The following is a 17,144-nucleotide window of genomic DNA, read 5'->3' as shown; positions in this document are numbered from 1 at the left end:
TAGGGGCCACCTGATTCACACCTGTTTCTTCACAAAATTGATGACCTCAGTTATTGAATGCCACACTGCTATTTTTTTGAACACACCCCTTTCAACTAATTGCCCAATTGCACAGCCTTAAGAGCGTGCATATCATGAATGCTGGGTCTCATTTGTTTTCTGAGAATCTACTGAACCTACTGGTAACTTATTTGCCACGTAGCAATAAAAAATATACTAAAAACCTTGATTATTCTGGTTAGTCACATTGTACTGCTATTATTTTGAACAAGACTGTAGGTACAATGCAAAGGCCAGAGGTCAAAGTCAGCTCATATGGATGCAGGCCTGCCACTGATGCTGTAAAGTACAAAAGTGAGACTGCAAACACACATGCATTAACCTCTGAGAGTGTTAAATGTGGATGGCACATGTAAAAGACAAAAGCACATAGGTCAATGCAAAGGCCAGAGGTCAAAGTCAGCTCATATGGATGCAGGCCTGGCACTGATGCTGTAAAATACAAAAGTGAGACTGCAAACACACATGCATTAACCTCTGAGAGTGTTAAATGTGGATGGCACATGTAAAAGACAAAAGCACATAGGTACAATGCAAAGGCCAGAGGTCAAAGTCAGCTCACGTGGATGCGAGGCCTACCACAGATGATGTAAAAGACAAGTGTGAGACTGCAAAACCACATGCTTTAACATCTGAGAGTGTTAAATTTAGATGGCACACGCAAAAGACACAAGCATATACTTACAATTCAAAGGTCAGAGGTCAAAGTAAGCTCACCTGGATGCAAGGCCTACCACAGATGGCGTAAAAGACAAATGTGAGACTGCAAACCCACATGCTTTAACATCTGAGAGTGTTAAATGTGGATGGCACATGCAAAAGACACAAGCATATACTTACAATTCAAAGGTCAGAGGTCAAAGTCAGCTCACGTGCATGCAAGGCCTACCACAGACGGCGTAAAAGACAAGTGTGAGACTGTAAAACCCACATGCTTTAACATCTGATAGTGTTAAATGTGGATTGCACATGTAAAAGACACAAGCACAAAGGTACAATGCAAAGGCCAGAGGTCAAAGTCAGCTCACCTGGATGCGAGGCCTACCACAGACGATGTAAAAGACAAGTGTGAGACTGCAAACACACATGCTTTAACATCTGAGAATGTTAAATGTGGATGGCACATGTAAAATACACAAGCACATAGGTACAATGCAAAGGCCAGAGGTCAAAGTCAGCTCATGTGCATGCGAGGCCTACCACAGACGGCGTAAAAGACAAGTGTGAGACTGCAAACCCACATGCTTTAACATCTGAGAGTGTTAAATGTGGATGGAACATGCAAAAGACACAAGCATATACTTACAATTAAAATGTCAGAGGTCAAAGTCAGCTCACATGGATGCAGGCCTACCACAGATGATGTAAAAGACAAGTGTGAGACTGCAAAACCACATGCTTTAACATCTGAGAGTGTTAAATGTGAATAAAACTTGCAAAACACACAAGCACATAGGTACAATGCAAAGGCCAAAGGTCTAAGTCAGCTCACACGGATGCAGGCCTGCCACTGATGCTGTAAAATGCAAAAGTGAGACTGCAAACACACATGCATTAACATCCGAGAGTGTTAAATGTGGATGGCACATGTAAAAGACACAAGCACATAGGTACAATGCAAAGGTCAAAGGTCAAAGTCAGTTCACATGGATGCAGGCCTGCCAACAATGCTGTAAAATACAAAAGTGAGACTACGACAGCTAAATACCATTGAACTATACTAAGTAGTGTATACTTTATTAATTCTAAATAAATTTTTTATTAATTATATGAAATTTAGTGTGCACTTTGTTGAGTCACAGTATGCCCGCATGCCCTGTATGCACATTATGCACATATGACAAACATCAACAATGCTTTTATCACTTTAGCTCATGGAGGTTAAAGTGTGCATGCAGGTCTTCTGTGCACATAGGACACACATTGTGCACACAGGCCTTGTATGCACACTATACACATATCACACACATTAATAATGCATGCACATAGGTCCTGTATGCACATATGACACGCAGTGTGCACGCAGGCCTTGTATGCACATTATGCACATATGACACACATTCATAATGCTTTGTTCACTTTAGCTTGTGGAGGTTAAAGGTCACAGTGTGCACACAGACCTTGTCTGCACATTAAGCACACATGACACACATTATGCACACAGGCCTTGTATGCACATTATACACATATCACACACATTAATAATGCATGCACATAGGCCCTGTATGCACATATGACACGCAGTGTGCACGCAGGCCTTGTATGCACATATGACACACATTAATAATGCTTTGTTCACTTTAGCTCATGGAGGTTAAAGGTCACAGTGTGCACACAGACCTTGGCTTGGACTTAGTGTTTTTATGTGAGTAAAACATGTGAAATAGGCTAAAGTTTAGGGCTCTTTTGCTTGACCGAAGAAGGTCGGAGAGACTTACTTTTGGGTTCGTTGGAAAGGCCCGAAACAGACCTTTCCAACAAGCCCAAGATCAAGGACGTGGCCCTCTCTGGGGTGGAGCTACGGGCATTTGAATATATATGCTCATTTGTTATATCTCCGGAAGGGGAGGTCCTAGAGACCTGGGGGTGGGGGCGTTTTGAAGGGGGCCGAGGGAGCTTTCAAATGACACCAACAGCACGTCTCTACGACGTTCCTCGGCCGAGTTGATGATTTCCACTTTAGAAAATTTGTGAAAAACGCTTGTATTCAGAGCTCATTTGCTCGGCCGAGGAAAGTCGGAGAGACTTACGTTTGGGTTCGTTGTGGAAAGGCCCGAACCAGACCTTTCCAACAAGCCCAAGGTCAAGGACGTGGCCCTCTCTGGGGCGGAGCTACGGGCATTGAAATTTGTGAAAAACGCTTGTATTCAGAGCTCATTTTCTCGGCCGAGGAAGGTCGGAGAGACTTACGTTTGGGTTCGTTGGGAAGGCCCGAACCAGACCTTTCCAACAAGCCCAAGGTCAAGGACCTGGCCCTCTCAGGGGCGGAGCTACGGGCATTTGAATATATAAGCTCATTTGTTATATCTCCAGAAGGGGAGGTCCTAGAGACCTGGGGGTGGGGGCGTTTTGAAGGGGGCCGAGGGAGCTTTCAAATGACACCAACCGCACGTCTCTACGACGTTCCTTGGCCGAGTTGGTGTTTTCTGAATTGGACGTGGGCTTAAAGCTAGGGTTAGGGTTGGCAACTCGGCTCGGGAAAACTCTGCGGCGACGCAATTTCAACACGTAGACAGTGGCGGGCCACGTAACGGGAGGGCGGAGTTTCGGAGTCGAGCGGCCTTTCTGGCCTGCGCGGGAGATCGCCCGACTCTGATTTATCACAGTGTGCCTTCACGGTCTTTGCCAATCTTTTTGGCCATAGCGGTGCGTAAACAATGTCGCAGGATAACGCCGTCGCATGGGGCGCGTCAGAGACTATTGACGACAAACATACTCAAAATTCGTAACGATCGGGACACGTCAGCGTAGCAGTTACGGAAAAGAATTGCCGTAAATTGAACGTGGGCTTCTTCCGAAAAGGTTCCGCAGGCCCCAAATCGCACGACTCGCACGTCCCGGGCCACCGAGTGACACCGGGTGCCGGAAAGGGGATCTTGCGACATCTGAGGCAAAAAACCTCTTCAAACCTTCTGGTGCACTTGCGCCTCTAGACCGTATTGGTGAGGTTCCGAAACGGAGCGACATGCGGTTCTGAATCACGTGGGACTGCGGAACGTCGCGCACCGACAGTGCCTCGCTAGCCGTGCGACATACTGAAAGCTCGGGCCCATCGGACTTTTCCTCACCGTGTCAGTTACGCCGCTATTCTGCCCGATCGCAATTTAGTACATGCAACTAATACGATTTTGTTGCGCTGTTCCCAAAAGGCTTCCCGGGCACCAAAACGGATACACGGGTATCTATCAACCCCCGGAACGACCAGCCAAAGGCATTCGGCTCCCGTATCGTGTCCTGCCAAACTTGGCCCCGGAATGACCCACGGGCCCGTGCTCTGGGGAGACGAAATACGAGCCTCGGCACATCGCAAAAAGCAAAGTCCCGAACCCGAGACACGTTCCCAGGGCGTACGGGAGATCGAACACTTTCCCATTAAATCAATGTTATTTTTGTACAGGCCCTGTGGTCATCGAGGAATGCAATTGTCTTGCGCTGCTCCAGAAGGCTTCCCAGGCACCGAAACGGACGCACGGGTGTCTTTCGACCCCCTGAACGACCAGCCAAAGGCGTTCGGCTCCCGTGTCGCGTCCCGCCAAACTTGGCCCCAGACAGACCCGCGGGCCCGTGCTCTGGGGCGATGAAACAGGAGCCTGAGGACGTCACGAAAAGCAAAGTCCCGAACCCAGGGCACGTTGCCGGCGCGTACGGGAGATCGAACAGTTTCCCATTAAATCAATGTTATTTTTGTACAGGCCCCGCGGTCATAGCATGAGCGTGCCCGCCAAAGTGGCATTTCGGCGCGCCGTCGGTCAGGGGGCATAATACGTTGTTCGTGGATGCGGGGGAGGGGCATTGGTGAGGGATAGTGGGTAAGTGGGCATGATAATGCTTCTATGGGAGGCGAGGAAGACCACTGAGTAAGCATAAATGGCAAGTGGGCAGAATAATTGCTCTGTGGGCATGATGAAGACCTGTAAGTGGTCAGGGGGCATAATAGTTGTTTAATGGGAGGTGAGGAAGACTACTGAGTAATATTAAATGGCAAGTGGGCAGAATAATTGCTCCGCGGGCACGACGAAGACCCCCTAATGGGTCAGTGGGCACATTAACAAGTTGACGGTACATGAGGAGGAAATCCACATTGAGTTTGATGCCAAGCGGGCAAGATAATGGCTCGACGGGAGTCCAGGTGGTCCGCCCCAGCACGAGGGCGCCCCATGTGGTGTCCATTTCGTCATTAGTGGTGAAATTGGGCCATTACCAGGGGGTAAGGGGAAAAGTGCCAGACCGTCATTTGGTTACATGGCGATCGGGCGTCCATTTGGAGGTTACGATCCATTCGCCCCTGTAAGTTGCCAAATGGCAATTTATTAGAATAGGCAAAAATCCCACGAACCCACTAGGTTCCCTTACTCCTTAGAGCATGCATAAAGATTTTTAAGAAATACATTTCCACGATGCTCACGTTTGATACCAATCCCATTGTGCAGTTTTTCAACTGGACCTTTTCGTGTAGTGACATGTTATTCCACTGAAACCTATTAGTGGAAGAAAGGTTTATATACTTGTATGATCTGATATGCATGCTAAAGATTTTAGACACTTACTTGACCACATGTTCCAGTATTTGCAAGCCAAAGTGTCTGACCACTGCAGTCTGGGATTTCTCTGCTAGCCGAAGACCACACTCAATACTGAAGGGACATTTCTCTTGAAACTCTTCAATAAACTATAAACCAAGGAGATCGTTTAAAAACATTTCACAACCTACAAACTACATATGCTTATCTGAAGCATATAAAGTGTTTTGCCTGTTAAACATCTCATATAAAAAAAGAAAAATATTCTCTTATTCGTGTCCATAATATTAGTTATAAATCAGCATTTTAGCTGCTTATGCAACAAGAATAAGAGAAACATAAGACACAGGCTACAATTAGCTGAGGTGCAAAAACGATGCTTTTTACAACTGGCTTCAATATGTATTTATGAACGACTAAATTCATAATGTGTCTTTCACACAAGACGATCATTTAACGTTACCTTAAGGGCCTCCAGGCGGTATCTTTGGCTGGCTTCTGCATCCATCATAACATAAACAGCTTTTACAAGCTCGTCACACATTTTATACACGGCTTCCGACATTTATTTATTTATTTATGCAAGGACAATGCATATTAACATAACAGCACAGCTGTAAAATATGCCAGAGTTAGCCGAAAGGCTAGTTTTCATCTGTAGTCCTAGGCCAGATGTACAGTAGGCACCCTAAAAACAATAAATAAGTAATAAGTAAGATGTGTTAATAATTACATGACTAAAATAAACAATACATTTGCTACAGCAGCAAGTAAAGATACCAACACAAACATGCAACAAAACATTCATGTGCTACAAGCTTAAAAGGAGATGCAGAGGCGACAGAACATACATAAGCACAAGCAACAGTCTCTGCCATTAGAATGCAGCTAGAAGCGACAGGACACACAAGAGCACAAGCAACAGTTCATGAGACAACTTAAATCACTATAAAAAAAAAAAAAACGGGAGAGTACACATAAAAATGTATCAATATAAAATTAGATAAGAAAAACATGCTGGATGACTCAGAAAAACAGCATTGAAAGTTCAGTGACATGGCTTTCAGGAAAGAATATTAGCTTTTAAAACGTGTGCGTACGACTTTCTGCTCTTTCAGCATATATGTATCCTCACTACAAAAACGTGGTTAGGTTGATGCCTGTGGAACAAAGACTACAGACATTAAGACCACGCATCGGATTGAGTATGATGGGGAAAAGTGCATCGCTCACTGCGACCGCTCTCGCGAAGGAAGTCCCGCCTCACGTGTTCTTCTTCTTTCTAGTGTTAAAGGATTAAAGCTGCTCCGATACGTCAACGGCGCCACCACACTGTAAAAAATAAATTGTTGGCTCAATGAATAATTTTTTAGTAACTAGTTCCACAGAAATTTTACGTTCACTCAATTTCTGTCTCCAAAGTGTTACCTGGATTTATGTTTTTTAGTTGGCTCAAACTTGACTCAAATATAAAAAAGTATGTTGGCTCAATTAGCTTTTTATTTCATTCAACTAAAATGTTTTAATCAGTTGAATCTTTAAAAACTTACAGCAAATACTCTGTCAATTAAAATTTAAGTATTCACGCAATGTTTTATGTGTTACTTCAATTAATATTTATTATTTGGGATTTTTTATAACATTTTAAAATTATTTATCAAATAATTTATCCTGGTGTTGTTAACAAAATAATTAACTTCAATCACATGAAAACAAAAGCTTTTTATTTACTTATTCACTTATCATACAGTCTGAACATACATAATTAAGTCTTCTCTAAATAGAGGGCATTAAACAGTCCAAAATTTCCCTCAGATCACACATAATTAAACACTATTGGGCGGTTTTCTCGGACAGGGCTTACTGACTAAAATAACTGACATCACTTAACATATGAGTAACGTACTATTGTTTTGTCTCAAAATGCACGCCAGTATTGTATTTTATAAGGTTTGTTTGTAAAAATGTACCAATTATAATAAAGACCGAGTTCTAAACCCTGTCCTGTAAACCACCTATATCCAGGCTATCTTTACTAAATAGCTCCACTTTACTTCGGACACATAACATAACACACTTTTAAATATATCTTTACAAAAATATCATTACAAAAACGTCGAGTATTTGCGTCTTTGCCGATTATATTCTAAAATTAACATTTAATTACAACCACTTACCTGACGTGAACTTGAGGAAACGGCTGATGTGTCCTGTGAATCAGTAAGTGATTCCAGCTGTTGCGTGCGGATTGATCTCAGATGAAATGACCTGTGATCCAGATCCTTCCGAGTTAAGACATTTTAAATTAAAAACTAACGCACATACTGTACATACACAAACGCGCGCGAGCGGGTCGCGCGCACGCAGGCGCACACACGGGAATATTTAGAAGTTTTATTTAAGATTGTTATGATATTGGAACTATTTCTCCATCCGCTCCTTCAGCTCTGACGTTCAAATTCGCATGCAGTCCGGTTATAACAAATGTAAAAGATATGAAACATCACTCTGCAGCGATATCAATAAAGTGCATTCCTAAAATATGATTTAAAACATAACCCGGCAGGGTTGCCAACTCTCACGCACGCATTCAGCCTCAATCTCACGCTCAAAAAAGAAATCTCACGCTAAATAGACATTCTTCTCTGCTTTTTTTCACTCGTTTAGCTTCTTGCGCCGCCACGCAGACCGATCTGCATGTGACGTCTCAGCACCGCGAGACCGATTCAACAGTAAATGACTCAGTATGCATTTAAATCGATCTCGCGGTCGTATGATGTCACAAGCCAACAGGTCTGCGCCCCATAAAGTAAGAAACAGTCAAATTGACTCCCAAATGACGAATCAAATCACAGACCGAGGTGCAACTCAAAGGATGACAGCTGCGCGATTCCTCAGAGTGAAAGTGCAAGAAAGATGTAATTAAACACTAACTATTATACAGCTGTTTAATGATTAGATTCACAGCCTTGAACTTGTAAATCCGATGCATCGTGCGCGCCACAACGCTTAAATAAGCCCATGTTCGTCTTTTGGCTTAAACGGACAAATTCAGATTGTGAATGTAGCTGTCTTAATGAGTATCATGGTAAACAACTGATCAGGGCTCAACGCAAATAATTTTTTTTTACTGGCCCAGTCGGGCCAGTGGTTCAGGTTTTTACTTGCCCTGCCAAAATGTTCACTGGCCCCAATAAAAAACTGTCAGTGTCACATATTTAAAAATAATAAATCAAAAGTCAAGTGTAATTGTATACACCCAGTCGGCATTTCAACGTTGAATCAACATCAGGTACCAACGTTGAATCAACGTTGGATTACCTTTCGGTTTTGCAAAAAATTTCAACGTTGAAATCACGACGTTGTTTCAACGTCACACTTTCAACATAGGTGAATTATGGTTGATATCATGACGCAATTTCAACCTTCTATTTCCTTGTTGTTTTTAACACTAAATATAGATTTTTACTTTACACTGCAATACTCACTAAATGATTTACTGTAAACGTGTCATTTTTAATGCAATTATCATATGAATGCAACTTGCTACGCATAACTTACAGTACAACCCCATTCATAAAACTAAACACTTAAGGAAGGTAAAGTTTAAATGTGGACAAATAAGATGGCAGGTGCCTACCCTTTCCAAATAAACATGAAAGCAGCTGTTAAAAATATTTTTTTATGGATAAAAACACATTCTTTCAAACAGTTAGGTTTCCAGTTAGTAGTGCAGAAGTGGAATTTTCTAAATATAGAATAAAATCATAAAATATGAAACAAAATCATGTTTAAAAGTCATTTTATTAATCTGAATAGAAAAACTTTATTCAAGAAAAACTGCAAATATGAATTTTGTTGTTGGTTTAGTTGACAGTCTTCTTATGGCCACCACCACACATCTATTCTGGCTCATGCTGTACTTAATACGATGACAGCATCTAAAGAGGGGGAAAAAACAAGATATTTAATTTTCAAAAAATGCTGCATTTTAGCCCATGTACAAAAAAATGTTGTTATTGCACATCAGGGCAAGATGCGTTTTCTTTGATAGTCTGACTTGAAACATTGCATAGTCATCTGATGAAAGAACAAAGCTGTTGTGTTTACGAAGATGACAATGAGGTTCAATTAAGATAATCTACAGTGCATTCAGAAATCATACACCTTTCACTTTCAATTTTATGTTGTTGCATGATACTGTAATTGTTTAGATATTTTTACAAAGTAAAAACAGAATTTTAGAAACTTTTGCAAATGTATGAAAAAAGAAAACATATCGTATTTACATTATACATATTCAGACCCTTTGAAACAACATCTGCAATTTACCTCAGTTGCCTCCAATTTCTCTTGAGGTTGCTGAGATGTTTCTACACCTTAAAGTGTCATGATGAACACAAAGATTTTTTAAGGAATGTCTGCAACCAAACTGACCAGAAGCACCATTGACTTACATAGTAGGATAAAAGAATACTATGGTAGTGAATGGTGCTTCTGATCGATTTGGTTACAGATGAACCCAATACTGAACGCTTAAGTGATATTGACTTTATTTTCAACACGCCCAAATGAGATGCTTAACAAAGCAAACACTGACAGGTTGCTTTACGTGTGGGTCAAACAGCCTTTTGTGTAGTCCCTTACCAATGAAATTGAAGATGGACTTCAGAACTTCTGGACTGTCTGTGTAAGACTTTAAACTCACTCAGACCAGCAAGGCATCTTGTTAGCAGACATCCCAACCATCAAAAACTTTTGATTAGGAGATGTTATAATCCTATTTTTAATATATGTTTTACAAACTTACCACAGGTGATCTGGCAAAGCGACTTATGAAACAGCATCTTCCCAAATCTCCTCTTCAGCTCATCTTAGCGATCATTGCATTTGATAAAGTTTGGAAAAAGAAAAACATATTTCATTAGTATAGAAATATAAATGTAATCTTGTGGTAAGAAATACAGAAAACTGTGGCCCAAGTACAACTTTTAAAGAAATTAAGAATGTTTACATTTTTGTCATAACACTATTCATTACCTTTTAAGGGGGAATGATTTGGGGATCTGGAAAGACACACTACTTCACCTCTCTGTATTTTATCACACGTCTTCAAATTGCATGTTGATCTGCCTACAATTTAAAACACATAATAAAATAAAAACAAGTCATCATAGCCGCTTTTAAAAAGAAAACATAAATTGTGAAATACAAAACACTGTATCTTAATTATTAGGATTAGTAGAACTTGATCTGATTACAAAACAAATATTAAATGCATTGTAAGGTATTAGGGGAGACGCTTCACAAAAAAGAAATGGTAAATTACGGATTTCTATTACAACATGGTATCTTGGTGGTGCATTACCAGGGTAGGTGGCAGCTCATTGACAATTAAAAAAAATTATGATTAAACCCATAATACATAAAGATAAGAACAAATAAATGCTGTCAAATACACCAACACAAAGACCCATTTTTTTCTGTCAATATGAAGCCTCTATAAAACTTGCATCACCATCCACTCTGAACACTGGATTAACTTTTGTCTCTGTCTACTGAAAACAAAGTGTTTGAAATATGTAGGCCTACATACTGTAGAAGGAATAGTGGCATACAAAAGAAATTAATTGCTGTGCTGAAAAGTAACCATTGTATCCTAAATTAGTTTCTTATATTTTCCTAATTACAATGATAAACCAGTCTTGAGAAACAAGTAGCAAGTGTTTTTAAAAAGCCACTCTCAGGCTATGTTTACATTAATGCGTTTATGCTTTAAAACGCGTTACTTTTGCTACGTTTACGCCTTTCATCTACACTACATCACCGTTTTCGACCCTCATAAACGGATTCGTTCGCAAACGCTGAAGACCCTGTTTTAGTTTGAGAACTCAAACATTGCTCTGAGTGTAAATGAACGTAGACGGAGTCTTATGTAAACGAACAGCTGACGTTAACGTGACAGCGCATCATTTTCAAAGTAAAAATTATTTTATTCATGTAAATGTTGGTTTGCAACGGAGGTTTTGCCAAAAATAGTAAACATCTACCAACCAGCTATTATAAACGCTATATCGGATTGTTTTAACATGTATCCTTATAGATAATGTCTGTTTTATATTAATTTATGAGTATTGTTGGGTTTAATGTGTTTATTTTTTGTTTAAATTTAGATAGCTTACGAAAGAAAGACTGTAATTTAAACGCCATATAGGCGTTGCAAAGGCCAATATGAAGGGAGAATTGTAATGGGTCAGACATTATTTTCCAGTTTAATGTAAGTTTTGTTTGCTACTTTAAAATGAATTTCGTTTCGGATAATTTGTCTCTTAATTTTAATCGATGTTTTGTTGATAAGTTTTGTGAATATAAATTAATAAAAACAATAAACTCAACGTCATTAATATAATGCTCGTTTAGGCGCTTGGCTTTTAGCTATTTGTGTGTTGCTAGCGGAGGAAGTGCACGGACCTCGCACACTTTTAAAAATTAATGCAATAAGCATTTCTGGTAGGCTAAAGCAATACTTCACTTCATACTATGTTTGATTGAAGTTTGCATTTGCTGAAATTTATTTTTGCTTCAAGTTTGCTACTGTTTAGTACTGTTCACTTGAATGCTTTCTTTTTAAATCATAAAGACCTTTCTGTTTAGTTATAAAATCAAAATTAACCTATTAATCATATTAATATGTTGTAGGGGGAGCTAGAACAGTATAAGTGTTTATGTTTTGTTTAAATTTAGTTAGCTTACGAAAGATAGACTGTAATTTTAAACGCCATATAGGCGTTGTAAAGGCCAATATGAAGGGAGAATTGTAATGGGTCAGACATTATTTTCCAGTTTAATGTAAGTTTTGTTTGCTACTTTAAAATGAATTTCGTTTCAGATAATTTGTCTCTTAATTTTAATTGATGTTTTGTTGATACGTTTTGTGAATATAAATTAATAAAAACAATAAACTCAACGTCATTAATATAATGCTCGTTTAGGCGCTTGCGCTTTTAGCTGTTTGTGTGTTGCTAGCGGAGGAAGTGCACAGACCTCGCACACTTTTAAAAATTAATGCAATAAGCATTTCTGGTAGGCTGAAGTAATACTTCACATCTTACTATGCTTGATTGAAGTTTGCATTTGCTGAAATTTATTTTTGCTTCAAGTCTGCTACTGTTTAGTACTGTTCACTTGAATGCTTTCTTTTTAAATCATAAAGACCTTTCTGTTTAGTTATAAAATCAAAATTAACCTATTAATCATATTAATATGTTGTAGGGGGGAAATAGAACAGTATAAGACTTTCCCAAACACATTTTTATAGGTTCAAAAATAGTGTCTGTTATAGTTGCCAGCAAAGGACCCATGTATGACTTTTTGTCAATATCGCACACCCCTAGGCTGCATAAACGTGCAAAGGAAACTATTATTAGAGTAATAAGTTATTTTACACTTTTATGCGCATGCCCAGTTACGTGATTGGTCTTGTTTTATGCGTTTATGGTGGTGTATAGTGTGGATGAAGATTCTTTTTAAAATGCCAGTATAAACGAGGATCGTTTTCATTTTAAAATGCCGTTTTAAAACGCAAATGCTCTAATGTAAACATGGCCTCAATTCTCACCTGTGAAGTTTCTTGTGTTTGTGTGTCATTCTGTTTCTGATCTGACAACCCTTGCTGTCTGTTTCTTGTTCAATCTTGACAAAATATAAAAAAGTAAAATTAGTGCAATATTGGAAGAGAATTCTATAATGACTTTATCAGAACATGAATACATACACTTGCATACTGCATTTAAGTAAATATTGTAGAATAGCGGGGTTAACACAACATTACCTGATCCAGATGTAGTGGCTGTTGATGCATGAAAATCTCAGCATTGACAAGATCATCCTCACTTTTCTAATTTGAAGGGCTCTGATAACGAAGACATTACAAAAGAGTTATAAAAATATACTAAAAACAAGAGCACATTTGTCTAGATAACCAATATTTTCTATTTCCATTAAAACTTGCTAACTATTCAACAAGTAAGCAAAATTACACCGTTACAATGTATTTCAATTCGAATAGAGCATGCCAACTTACACGACATGATATTTTCGTACAAAGGAGTTAACTTAAGTGTTTCATGCCGCTTAAAATAATGGATACTGCGCGAATGACCGCAGATGCGATCATAAACGTTTATGTAATTGACTGATTACCATGGAAACATGAGGGTCACGTCGACTATCTTGTCCCTTTTAATTTTATAACTGCATTTATACACATTACCCCGTCGAGAAAACCTCAGCATGATTAATATTGGATTAGACGCCCATGTTATCACGTCATCAATAAGTTTGGATTAATGTCATTAACACGAACTGCTATACGTATCCGTTATTGCGAATTCGTGAGCCATAAAACACCAACATCTCATCTAAGTTTTAACACTTTATCAGTAATATGAATTTGAGAAACTAAGCAGCTTACACTGACCGCACCGCACTCGAGCTGCTCCTCCTTACAAAAGGCTGATAGGTGTCTGTGGCGCCTGTAAGACCTCTCGGATATAAGTTACGCTGACTGAACTACGAAATCAACACTTTTTCACCAAGGTTGTCCAAAAAAGCCCTTACATTTATAACTAGTTGCTTTTCTGAAGCAAAAACAACCAAGTGGTTAAGTTGATAAAAACACACCTCATATTAATTTATTAATATTCATAATAACGAAGTCCAATTTCGGCGGGAACATCCCGTGGTCTAGCAAATTAACTACTATAACGAATACAGTCGCAACTAACAGAAAAAAACCCGATTTGGCATCGTGCTTTTTTGTCATACCACTTTGTATATGTGAATAAAATAACGTTATGCGTTTACATTGACTTATATTTCCTTACCTCTTCTTTCTCTGAAGCATTTTCTCCTGTGATACGCAAGATCTCGAAGACAGCCGTTAAAACAGTCCAGTCTCGCGTAATCTCGCGAGATTACGTCGCTACCTGTATATTCAATTATTTGTTAAATTTTTTTTTTATAATGTCATCAATTTTATAAAATGAGTTTTTAAATTTTTTTTCTGAATGATTCACATATTATAAAACATTATTTTATTGTCTCTCTGCAACCATTTACTTCACGGTTGTTTCAACGTTGTTTCAACGTTGAATCAACGTTGAAAAAACAACTGACGTTATTTCAACCAAATTTCAACGTTGATTTTTAAGCATTTTGTTAACCTTTTTCAACCGTTTACCATTCACCGTTGTTTCAACGTTGTTTCAACGTTGAACAAACAACTGACCTAATTTTAACCAAATTTCAACGTTGAAGGTCGGTCATATGCCCGCTGGGCATATTCAACAGACAGTTCCAACGAAAAAAGGTTCCCAACTTTTTTATTTTACCTGTAAACTGACAGAAAACTGTGCAAAATATTGCAACGTTTCTTTTGTTGTGTTTTACCCAAGTAAATGTCCGCTTCCAAGATGTTAAATAATATACATTGATGAAAGTATATTTTAGTGAATGAGGGTGAAGCACTGGCCCAATCGGGCAAGTGACAATACTTTTTACTGGCCCGAACGTCTCTCACGCTTGCCCCGGGCAACCGGGCAGTCCTTTATGTTGAGCCCTGCTGATTATGTCTTAACCGAATGTAAACATTTTATTGCATTCTGTCTAAAGCCTGCCTAATAAACACTATCCATTTTGAAGTCATAAACAAAAGAAGAGAAAATCACTCACTTGTAACTTCTGTAATTTTGTAAAAAAAAGAAAAGAAAAAAGGATTAATCCATATTTAATTTTAAATAAATTACTTTTTTTGCCAAAAAATCTTAGTGTTGAGCTCTTCTATTGAAGTAATTAAGTTTAAGGTTTATTATGGAATTTAGATTTCCTGAACAACTTTTACTAAAATTACTTCTTCATTAACAGACAGTAAATCAAATGTGAGAAGTTTAAAATGCAGCCTTGCATTATATCTTAAAGCAGGTAAGCTCAAAAATGATTATTTGTTACACCTGACCTAGATTATAAACATGTGAATATTAGCCAAAGCAAAATTCTTATGACAGACAGGAGGCTGATGGACCATTCTAAGGGCCCAATATATAGTAATTTCCTGAATATAAGCACCATGCATTGTTTTATTCACCGTGTTTTATGCAAACAAACAATGCCATGTATAGTCCTCACGGATGCATTAACCTCAGAGATTATGACCTTAGTTAATCAACCATACTTATTCAGGGGGGCTTGATGAACGTGCAGCTCTCTTTCAGCAAAGCCCTGGTCATAACAATCACATAATTAATCAAATAGTCAAAGTAACATTTAACAAAAAGAAACTTATCAAAACAAAAAGAAACTTGCCAGAAACACAAAGAAACTTATCAAAACAAAAACATCAAACATTTGGAAATGAATGTAGTCGGTGTAGGTTTAGATGTTAAGAGGCTTGTGGTGTCCACCGGCCAAAATTTCCAGTAGGCCGCTACAAGCGCATGTTTCGGGAGAAATCTCACTCCAGACAAATCACCAAAGTTGGCAACCCTGCAGTCGATTCGTCACAGATGTGTTATGAAATGAGGATCATTCAATTTTGGTTATATAAGGATGCACAATATCTGATTTAACACATAACAGCTTTCTCCCAGTATATTCCATTGTGAAAAAGTGCACTTTATTATACTGTTATAAAGTGTACTTTAATATACTGTTATGAAGTGCACTTATCACACAAAAAGTATACTTTATATTAACAAACTTAATTGCAAATTAAGTGTGCTATTTTCGCCGCATTAGTGCACATTATTTGTAATTAATTTCAAATAAATCACAGTTTAATTTCACATTAAATGCAATAAGTTGAACTTTTGAGTAATTTTTTTGACAGCTTAAGTGGCACTTAAATACATCTTTATTTTTACTATCATTTTTGCTTTTATTGTGTTTAAAATATGGTTAAAGTGTACTTTCCAATGTACTAACATGCAATTCATGTGAACTAAAATACACTTTAATTTCTGTTGGAAATACATTTAAATATGAAATAAATGTGTATTTATTGTAATTAATGTCAACATATATCACAGTTTTATTTTATATTAAATGCAATATGGTACAGTTTTTTAGTGTGTTTTGAACCATTTAAATGGCACTTTATGTAACAACTTATATTGTACATGAAATATGGTTAATGTCAATAGTCATCATGGCTCTCTCTGCTGGCCAGCAAAGGCTTGATTTATACATCTGTCTCTGGACTCCATTTACCATTCATCCTACCACAAGGTGGCACCCACTCCATCAACTGGACTAAGGAGACTCACTCACTGCTTCTACTTTCACTTCCTGTTCTTTGTGTTTTTAAACCATGCCATTCAGTAGGTGTTTCTCAATTTCAAGTATACTTCCTTGGCAGGACTGGTCCATACAAGTCACTTCCTTCAGAGGCTTGGCGGGGCTTCTCTTTAGCTTTGGCGTTTGAAGAACACGTAAATGGAACAGGCAAACAAGTGCACGTAGTGATGGGAGAAACGAAGCTTTTCGAAGCATCGAATCAATTGAACCAATTGCTTCGAAAATTAATTCAGTTTTTCGAAGCAGTTCGAAACCCACACACGCTGGCGTCCCCTGCTGGTCAAAACAGTGTAAAAGCAGATCTGTCTACACATTTTACACTTTTTTAACAAAATAATAGCAAGATTTTTATTAAAATATGTTAAAAAAATTATTTAACTTAATTAAGACATAGTTAAAAGTGTATTGTGTGTTTTTAGTTTTATTTAGGGCAAACAAATGAATAAAACTAACTAGGGCTGTCACTTTTTGTTCGAAAATCGATTGCACAAT

General features: G+C 38.5%; 1 long non-coding RNA gene across 1 annotated transcript; it reads right to left on the bottom strand.

The window, feature by feature from the left end:
* Positions 1-8,615: 8,615 nt before the first annotated feature.
* Positions 8,616-13,815, bottom strand: LOC135778375 (uncharacterized). The gene is made up of 6 exons (XR_010544556.2): positions 13,774-13,815; positions 13,132-13,212; positions 12,919-12,992; positions 10,341-10,433; positions 10,111-10,173; positions 8,616-9,241 (listed from the first exon to the last, which is right to left on the bottom strand). It is a non-coding gene; the product is annotated as an uncharacterized lncRNA (long non-coding RNA).
* Positions 13,816-17,144: the final 3,329 nt, after the last annotated feature.

The sequence above is a fragment of the Paramisgurnus dabryanus genome, chromosome 17 (genome assembly GCF_030506205.2).
Source record: "Paramisgurnus dabryanus chromosome 17, PD_genome_1.1, whole genome shotgun sequence".
Taxonomy (NCBI): Eukaryota; Metazoa; Chordata; class Actinopteri; order Cypriniformes; family Cobitidae; genus Paramisgurnus; species Paramisgurnus dabryanus.
This window is presented reverse-complemented; position numbering and strand designations above follow the sequence as displayed.